The 10,843-nt window shown below is 35.4% G+C and overlaps 1 long non-coding RNA gene across 1 annotated transcript; it reads right to left on the minus strand.

Annotated features, from left to right (window-relative positions):
• Positions 1-5,493: 5,493 nt before the first annotated feature.
• Positions 5,494-6,784, minus strand: LOC115921486. Its single transcript, XR_004062904.1, has 2 exons — positions 6,720-6,784; positions 5,494-6,294 (listed from the first exon to the last, which is right to left on the minus strand). It is a non-coding gene; the product is annotated as an uncharacterized LOC115921486 (long non-coding RNA).
• Positions 6,785-10,843: the final 4,059 nt, after the last annotated feature.

A 10,843-nucleotide genomic window follows, 5' to 3' on the forward strand; every position in this document is an offset into this window, starting at 1 on the left:
CTATTATAATATTAGATAACCTTGATTAAGACCAAGTCATGGTTTTTACATGAAAGTCTGAACACGAACAGTTTAATAGAGTCTGATCTACAGTAGATATCCATTGTCTTCGCCTTTCTTCTCTGTGCTTAGCTGTTATTAACGAATATTGTTGATACATGAATACATTGTCTTAGCTCAAGCGCGTATGCTCCTACTGTTATCGTTGACCAGCTGGTCAATATAACCATCCAGATGACCGGGCGTGAACTGTTAACAATAAATTGCAGTCCCCATATCACTTGACATGCTGTGGACCAATCACACCTTAGCAACTCTCTGAGCTATCTAATACAAGTATTTAAGTCTATGTGTAGATGTGTTTTTAGTTTAGTAGATAGGTGGCTGGACTACCGATCATTAGGTACATGTATGTGGTTCAAATCTCGGCCACTTCACTAAGGTCTAGCTTTGGCAAGACCTTAACATACATTTACTACACTCAAACTATGTTGTACCAAAATATGTAGCCTAGTTAAGGTCAGGTAACATACATGCAGGAGCACCTTGCTATATAGATGAGCGCTATACTAGAGTGCAATATTATTATTATTATCTTTTATTAGAGCATATTTTTGTCTTGCCAAGTGAACTTGATTACTTTGAAGGTAATTTCAAAGGCACAGGGTTGGTGAACGTGACTCGTCACCTTATTTATTTTTCTAAAGCATCAACACAAAAACCCACATATTATTATTTTATCAAGGATAAAAACTCGGGTCACAACTATTGGGCCCTTGATTTTGTTACCATCTTGTCAAAATGAAACACTCGATCTAACTCATTTCCAAGCATCAGAAGACGGTTGTTGATATCAATGATGTAGTTGGAAGATCATATACTTCAAAGTTATAATCAAGGAATTATCAGAGCTGGAGTCCAAACTGAGGATAATTTATGCAAACATCTGGCAGATTCCAAAGGATAGTCAATAGAATTATTAAACTGCCTTGGTTCTTTGATATTTGATGCGCGATGCCACCAAAGTAAAAGAAAACATTTTAGAGAGGATGTGAACTTTGTGGGTTTTTGTTTGCACAGTTGATTTATTATATCAATAAACATAGAAAACAAATAGGCAATTGTTTAGTAATTATGTACGATGCCACTCTGAAAATCCCATTCCTCAACAAGCAAGATTTCTTGAGATATTGCCTTAAGAGTGTAATAAATATGTACTGCTTCAAGTACAATATTGATCCCTTGCTGATTGCTTTTCTGATTTTCATATTTTATATGGTACTATCAAGAAAATATTTCTATTAAATTAAATCAACCAGAGTAAAGTCCACATGTGTCCACTCATGGAATTAGCAACTTTAAATCTTGTATTTTTGGACGTGTATCTGTTTGCTTACACCTGGTTATACCATTCATGAGCACTTTCTGTGTAACCAATTATCATTATATTGAATACCTTTAATTGCATATGTGCATCCTCTGTAGCAATACTGGCCGCGGGTGTTTCATCGTTAGTTCTTTTGAATCAATGTGCATGTATTCGGAGAGCGCATATATATTTGTCGTGGTTGTTGTGGCATTGAGCCTACTTCAGAGGAAATTGTTAAGCTTTTACTCCAGCTGTAATTACTCCTTGTTATTATATTAAAGTTTCACATCACTTTAAGAGGGTCAATTTGTAGGATCACTGTGTAAGTTTATACGTATGTTTATATGTATAAGTTTATACATGGCACGCACCCTCCAAATCCATGTATAAACTTATACGTTTTGGATGGTCTGTACGATGTATAAATTTATACGTTTTGGATGGTCTGTACGATGTATAAATTTATACGTTTTGGATGGTCAGTACGATGTATAAATTTATACGTTTTGGATGGTCTGTACAATGTATAAATTTATACGTTTTGGATGGTCTGTACGATGTATAAACTTATACGTTTTGGATGGTCAGTACGATGTATAAATTTATACGTTTTGGATGGTCTGTACGATGTATAAATTTATACGTTTTTGGATGGTCTGTACGATGTATAAACTTATACGTTTTTAAAGGGTCCATGTCATGTATAAAGTTATACGTCAGAACAAACAGCATGATATACATTTGTATATTTTGCAAGTTGTGTTATTTATAAAAGTGATTGACAACCTATTTTGTGTAAATAATTATTTATTTGTTATCAGTGCATTTATTTGTATTGCCAAATAAAGAAACATGGATTACATTTCAACTGCAAAAAGCATCATTAATTAATTATTTAAGTGTATTGTGTTAATGTTTGTATAAATGCGATGTCTTTCTACTACTGCATGAGAAAGAGAGAATTTACTTTTAGTGATTTCATAAATACTTTAATGAGGAAAGCGAAGGAGTGAAAATGAGAAAGTTAAATATACAGCGAAAATGTCATATAAAGTGTGATGGAGGTGATAGTTGGCTATACCATGAGAAAAGCAAAGCAGTGGAGGCTATAAGCCCTATAAATGAGAGAGTTCTCAAATTATAAGGATTTGGCATGTAATTTGATTTGAATCTGGATTACCCAAGTCCAGATTGAAATAACTTTATGTTCCAGGTGTTATTTGGTAACAGGCAATTGTGCTGGATAACAATAGTTCCAGTGCACTCAGGAATAACAGCATTGATGCTGATGGGGCTCCCCTGAGTGAACAAAATTATTATTAATATCATTATTTTGTATCATTATTATTATTATTAATGTTGTTGATGTTATTATAATTATTGTCGTTATTATTATTATCATCATTATTATAATTATTGTCATTATTATTATTATCATTATTATTATTATCATTATCTTTATCATTATCGTTATCATTATCATTATGATCATCATTATATGCAGTACACGAAAGTGGTGTTTGTAACCACGCTCTCGACGCTGTAATATCTGGGTCTGATTTTTTTTACAGGTTTATGAACTTTCAGAATATCACACTTAAGGCCTAAAAAAAAAATGTTTTATTGCCCATTGCGACCGACCACAAAATCTTGACATCTACGATCGGCTTTTTAATTATTTTTTTAAAACCGTTTTTAAGAAAAAAATGTTTAATGAATAAGAAAATATGTATTAAAGCATTCAAAACAGAGAAATATCAGCCCAAAGAGGGAGAAAAAAATGATTAAAAAACAGAAGATTTCCGACCGACCGACTCATGTTTTGGCACCTATATAGGCAATACAAAATCTTTTTTGTTTAGGCCTAATAATGTTCCGTGTCAGGTCGAGGGTTCGAATCCCGACACGGCACTAACATCCTTTGGCAAGATATTAACCTGCACTTGCTACTCTCCACCCAGGTGTCAAATGGGTACCCGGTAGGATGTGGCCGTCATTGTTGGTCAAACAGCTTGTGAGCGTCAAGTAACGCCCGGCTGGAATGCTCCCCAGAGAGTGGAGATTGAGCACACAGTGTGTGCGGGCAAGCACTGAATCCAATGACCGGGGTAATAGTATATTTTTTAAAGCGCTTAGAGACATTTGTATTAAGCGCTATATAAAAAATAAATATTATTATTATTATTATTATAGATTTAGTTGTGTAGCTAGTTAAGTATAAGGGTTGTGAAAAGTATGTTGTGGAATAATCTTGTATTTTCTTCATTTACAGTTTAATTCAGAATATCTCAATTTACAATGTCTCCGTTTGTCAGTAGTGTATTTCTAGATACAGTGGTAGATACCTGGTAGGTGTATGAACCAGGATATACAAATACAGGCAAGATGTTGAAAGTCGACGAAATTTTTTGCAGAAGGGACAAGTAAAAAAAAAAATAAGTTCTCATTTTCTACAAGTGATGACGATTGGGAGGGGGAGGGCACACAAATTCACTTTATATTTTCCACCTTGGTGCCGCAACTATAGTCAGTTGGGATAATTTGAGTCGACTCGATACCAATTATTTCAGGCTATATCGATTTACAATGAATTTTGAAAATCATTACATGTGCAATCATCTACGAGCATTATAAAACGGTTTCTTGAACCTCCTCAATGAAAATGTTGCAAAACGAATAATATGCTTCCTTTACGCGTATATGAAATCTACTCCACGCCAAAAATAATTAACCAAAAATAAAATTTAGTCAAGAAACAGATTTTTCAAATACGGGGGTATATAGAAGTGAGATTAGAAAGAAAACAAATGTCCAATTAATTGGCCCTACGGTTGAACATTCTATAGCTAAATAAGATTTCACACAGATTTTTGCATTATCATGAAACAAACAAGTAAGACAAAATCTCTCTCTTAGAATGAAAGCTGTAGAATCGGTAAGAAATATATAACAAGAGCCTTTACAGACTAAAAGTCTTCCCTTTTTTGTTTGCGCGATATATGCACAATTTTACCACTTTCTTTCTTCACTAAAAGAGTACCAAATTTTACCAGTGCTTTTAATTCACAAAGCAATCATGATTCGGAAATCTCTCGATGGTCATTTTGTAAAATTAACAAATAATTATTCATAGCCTTACCATTTTTTGTTTTTGGTGTATTTTTTTAAGTATGTGAAAAATAGATTTGTCCTGATTTATGTTTCCTGAAAATGTGACTTCTGAAAGCTGACATCCAAAACTATTCAACAAAGACCCTAATTAACCATTTCACCTTTCATTGTGGAGTAACGAAAAAGAAAAGGAAACACAAATCTAACTTGAAAAGGGTATGAAGAATTAAGTTGTTAACAGGCAGATTCCAACTACAAAATTGTGACAGAAAATAGTGGAAATGCGTGCGTTGTTACGAAGTAGATACTTTAATAGATTAATAGATTCAGCTGACTTTCCGTTATTCTTTTCTCATGCTTGACCTTAATGACAATTAACCTGTCAGTTAAAATGGGGCATGTAAATAGTGGATAATAATCGTGATCAATCATTATAACGAAAGGCACTTTAGCCTCGGAAATTCTGCGTAATCATCTACAAATCATTACGCCTGCCATCTGCCTATTTAAGTAAGTTCGTTATCTTTAATAAATTGATGAAATATGACTTATAAATATTAATCACCGTACAGCGGGGCTTTATATTCCCAACCAATATACCTATATTTCTCCCTTTCGTTCGTGATTAAATCCATATATTCATTATATCTCTTTCACAATTGTTTATTGGACTAATTGGAATGATGAAGGGGAAAGAGAGGAAAGAGGAAAAAGCGCGCGCGTGCTCGTGTGTGTGTGGTGTGTGTGTGTGTTTGCTCCGTGCGTGTGTATGCGTGTGTGTGCGTGTGTGCGAAAGAGAGAGAGAGAGAGAGAGAGAGAGACAGTGGTGGGAGAAGGGTTCAAAAGGTTTGAGATGAGAGATAAGAGTTTATTACAATCGGATAGTGTTACAACAGTCAATGGACTTGTAAGCATTCTTCGATGATGGTGATAATAATAATGCAACTTGCATTATAACTATATGCAAGGGTGTTCTTAATTTAGATCCAAAGAATTATTGTTGAAGGCGATGATCATGATGATGATTTTTTTTTTCAAAGAAAATTTATTCAGAATTAACAAAAGTACACACTACAAAATAATTGATGTGATGAAAATAAGCAGTACATGGTAATACAAAAGTGTTATAACATGTTTCTATTCAATTGTACATCTTTTCATTTATCAAGAAATTAAATAAAATTGTTTTGGTTTTGAATAGATTATTCGCTCAAGGTCATTATAATATTTCAACTGTTTCTTAAATAATTCAAAAGATATTCTACCATGTTTAAATTTTGTAGAGAATATATTATGCGTATAAAGTAACATAAGTCAAGTGTTAGAAATCTCGCCCTTCCCCCAAAGAAAAACATCCAAATATAAAAAGTGTGGTCCTGAAAAATAAAAAATAAATTGATGGGTTACAAGACTAATCTCAGAACAAATGTGCGATTGATTTAACACTATTTAATCCACAAAAAACACTGATCAGAAATTAATATACATATCAATTTCAAATATTTATTTACCCACAGAATATTTTGAAATATTTTAATCTGAAAATAGCGCAATTTTGTTGATACTGCATATCTAAAGGGAATAACGTTCACTTCCAATCATAAATCATAATCGGTTCCAATAAAATTCATTTGATCATGAAGTCGGTGGTTAAAAGGGAGTGTTCTTGTTGGTCGGACTTGGGGGTGATTATTGTCATGATTGTGTTTTAACGGAGCCCCTGCTGTTCTTTAGTAGAACTGTGGCAGGTGGAAGAAATCTAGATTTGGCAGGTTTGGTGCAGATCGCTCCTCGCGTGTCTTGAATGTGTCCATCTGGAAAAAAGAAAAGAAGTTTAATCGAAATAGCGGTATTGAATTTTGTTGAAGAATTACCATGAAAGGACACAAGCATGCAAGAGGAAATTCATGAGTAAATCTAAAATGATAATTGTCAAACCAGTTGTCAGTAAATGTTGAATAAAATTAAAACACCAGTAAATTCTTGGGCCTTAAATAAATATATAAGCCTTCAACAGTAAGCATAATAACAATGAATGTATTAAATTCATCCCAGTTTTCGCATACTTGACATACAAGACCAACGTGAACTCTTTTTAAGTGTACACTCATTTTTTTTCTCCATTAATATACGTATAAGCGTTTCGTGAAAACAAAGTACCCTAAACTGTTCTTGAAATTTTTATTAGAGTGATATAATGTCGATGCTGAAGCAGATGGAATCGTGGATGACGTCATACCTCTTTAGGACAGAAGCTTGGTACAGTAAACCAAGCGTCTGGATCTGGAATCCCGATTGTCATGTTCAGAATACCACCCGAACTTGTCATGGGAACTGCAAGGAGAAAGACAAAATTCGTAATCCATTTCGATAGATCCCAAATAAATCGAAAGCTAACGATACCGACAACTTCGGTCTGGTGAACCCTCGGATTTTTTTCTCGAAAAAGATCCTAAGTTGAACCTCTAAGATGGACTTAAAAATTATGGAAAGCCGTTAGCATCTATCAAAATATTTTGTAAAAGTTATTTTAAAAGGCATAAGATGTTGATTCAAATCATTCATATTTTCTATTATCAAGGAGATTTCATGTCCTTGATGTGAAATTTATAAAAAGTCAAAAATGCTTGATATTTAGCTTTTTAATTTATTTATTTTAAAGACCGTCAATACTACTGGGCAAGAAGGGATTAGACCACACAGCGAAGTCACTGACAGGTGGCTATCTCATTAACTCAGCTCTCAACTAACATAAGAAAAAGAGGATCATGGGGGACCAACAGGCACCGATTGGGGAAGTTTTCTATATAGAGGGAGCAAGTAGCTTCGTTCGTTCGTGTCTCCTTAGATCAAGATTAATGTATCTTGATCTTCGGAGTAGTTGCTACAACCGGCCGTGTCAGACTCGTTGCCCCGGGGTGCGAGATAGGACTCTTGTAGCGTGCCCCCATTTAAAACAATTATACAATAACAGTTAACATTACATTTAATTGATAGTATGAAACTATTAAAATTACTCTCATGTTACGGGAAAAAATATTATATATATATATATATTATAAATCAATTGATTTGGTCGATCCAGTTCGATGGCACAAACACGGCACTACTGGACAGAGATCCTAATAATTACAGAGCTTGGTCTTGTTGCTCTGTTCGCCAGCAGTTTGAGGATATGGAATCCCGCGGCACATTACTAACAAGCCAAGCTTATACAGAGCCTATAATAAGTAATGTTGTGCATGTACCAACCACCCGATCGATCAACAAAACTCAGAACTCATAATTGAATTGTAAAAAAAAAGAAAAATGAAGAAAGAAAAAAAAAAAAAAAAAAAAAAACACGAAATGGTAACACTCCCAGGACGTTTATGTTGATTCATGGCTATGTACGAATTAAACTCGCAACCCAAGTTCATGACATGAGATGCAGGGAAGATTTTTTTTTTTTCTCTTTAACCTCAATCAGAGGAACTTTATTATTCAAATTGACATTCCTTTTTGTTTCTTTTCCTTCAAATAAACAAATTCAACTCATATACAATCATAAACAAATAAATATTGCAACGTCCCATTAGTTTGTTCATGAGTACATCTGTTTTCGTTGTCTACAGCATCTCAATTAATTTCTGTACCATATTGTTATTTTCTCTTTTAATACTTTTACAGTTCAAATAAAATGTCAACTCATATTTAAGACTACGATATAGAGTTCTCGCATGTGTTCTATTAAATGATTGTAAATTCTTTATGTGGTTTCTATATATTACATACTCAGCAAAATTTATTATTAAATTTACTAAATGACAAATTGAGTTTTCAACTTCATAACCAAGTATTAAAATCTGTTCAGTCATCTGAATATTTAGACCACATAAATTGAAGATTACACCTGAAACAATTCTCCAAAACAATCTTACATTTTCACACTCCAACATCATATGCTTAGTGGTTTCTAGCGTATTACATATCTCACATGTATTATAATCTAAGATCTTCCATTTGCATAAATTGTATCGTGATGCAGGGAAGATATCAATATCAATATCAACGTCCGGAGAAACGAAAGTTCAAAAACTATCGGAATACGAAAATCGCCAATTCTGATCATACTACACAGCACCAAGGAAAATGTCACCGTAAGAACACAGCCTAGAGACGTCAGAATATTTGTCTTGAAGGCAATGCTTTACGAAGCTACAGGAGTAAGGTGTCAGAATCGGATATTTGCAGAGGAATGTATCATATTTATACAGCCAATACTTTCATGAATGCAATTGGCCTTGTCATTTGACAGATGGGTAAACATAGGAAGCTTGTTCAAACTAATTGCCAGCGACGTACGTTGTGCATGCGGATATCAATAGGTCCGTCGATTCTCTTCTTGGTATATGTCAATTCGGTTTAGCTGTGTGACTGAGGAGTAAGAAACAAAGGTGGGTAAACATGGATATAATATTCATGGTTTAAACATTATGATGGATTTGCAAACATCGGTCGGCAAAAAAAATGGCTTTCGGGTGGCGCAGGGGCGCTAGGTTTGTTTGTATTGATAGTCATGAGATCATTTTAAATGCGGCGGGTTAGGCGGGGATGGGGGGGGGGGGGGGTATAGAGTGTAATGAGACGATATTAAATGGAGGGGGTTGGGGATCGAATTTCATGTTCATCAAACACCGAACGTCAAGCCACAAACAAAAACAAGGGCAAAACGAAACAAAACGAACAAACAAACAAACATTAAAAAATTGGACAGGACTTCAATTAAAGAAATAAGAAAGACAGGTCATCGGAATAATCTGATTTATTTTTCAAATCATATGGATACGACGCCACTGCCCCTTTTTTATCAGTGAATCCGCAGCTCGTTATAATTCGGGGGGGGGGGGTTTGGGGGGTGAAACCCCCTTTGGTATTTTTATGTGTTTAACCCCCCTAAACCCCCCCCCCCCCCTTTGTTTTTTTTTGTTTTTGTTTTTGTTTTTTTTTTAAATTATTTTTTAAAAAAAATTAAAAAAATTATTCCCATGGCTGACCTAAAAAAGGTGACCTTACCCCCCCCCCCCCCAACGGAGCAAAATGTCAAATTTTCAAATTTCGAGACCCCAAAAAAGTGTCCTCTTACCCCCCCCCCCCCCCCCCCCCCCCCCAACGGAGCAAAATGTCAAATTTTCAAATTTCGAGACCAAAAAAAAGTGTCCTCTTACCCCCCCCCCCCCCCCCCCAGCGGTCGGCTGAGTCGTTGCGATTTTTTGGAGACCCCCCCCCCCCCCAAAAAAAAGAGTGTCCTCCCCCCCCCCCCCCCCCCCCCCCCGCTTACTCAGCGGCTAGCTGGGTCGTTGCGAAATTTTCGGCCCGATTTCTAAATGTAATTCCCCCCCCCCCCCCCCCCCCCTTGAAAAAATCCTGCGTACGCGCCTGCGCTGCGGTCTTCGAACCTGTCATCGGCGTAGTAACCACCATCATACATCTGAACCCGGACAGGAACCCGGCTTTCATATACTCAGATTTCCGCTGAAATCCATTTTCCGCGAGCGAGTTCATTGGCAAGGTCAAACAGCTCAGCGGATACATGTATATTTCCTTTCATTTCCTTTCACTAAATTTGATGTAAAGATCGAGCATCAGAAATGTCAGATGTATCAATACATATGTTTCATTAAATTCGTGCATAAGAAGTATTACTTTTTCTTCATTTATTGTTATCATAGCCATCATTATCTTTATTATCATTATCATCATAATCATTTTTATCATTAGTAGTAGCAGAAGCAGTAGTAGTAGTAGTAGTAGTAGTAGTAGTACTGTAGTAGTAGTAGTAGTAGTAGTAGTAGTATTAGTAGTAGTATAGTAGTAGCAGTAGTATGAGTAGTAGAACATGTATAATAATAGTATAGTAATAGTAGTAGTAGTAGTAGTAGCAGTAGTTGTAGTAGTAGCATTAGTATTATTAGTATTATTATTATTAGTAGTAGTAGTAGTAGTAGTAGTAGTAGTAGTAGTAGTAGTAGTAGTAGTATTTGTTGTAGTAGTAGAAGTAGTAGTAGTAGTAGTAGTAGTAGAAGCAGTGCCGGATCCAGGGGGAGCCCGGGGCCTGGGTCCCCTCCCCAGCCTGACCAAACAAAAAAAAGTTCCAAAATCCGGTTCCCTGTAGAAAACGGAAAATTCTCGAAGTTATAGGAGGGTATAACCTAATTTTTAAAAGAGTGTAGGCACAAATCAGTAGTACGAAGAAAACATTTCCGTTACGTGCCTTAGTGGTGGGCGGGGCGTTGAGTTTTTTGTTTGTTTAATTTGTCAAGTTCCTATAAATGAGGATGTGATATAAACTCGTTTCAGTCACTCGAGGAAAGTGAAGCCATA

Source organism: Strongylocentrotus purpuratus, unplaced genomic scaffold (assembly GCF_000002235.5).
Source record: "Strongylocentrotus purpuratus isolate Spur 01 unplaced genomic scaffold, Spur_5.0 spur5_contig_816, whole genome shotgun sequence".
NCBI classification, from domain to species: domain Eukaryota; kingdom Metazoa; phylum Echinodermata; class Echinoidea; order Camarodonta; family Strongylocentrotidae; genus Strongylocentrotus; species Strongylocentrotus purpuratus.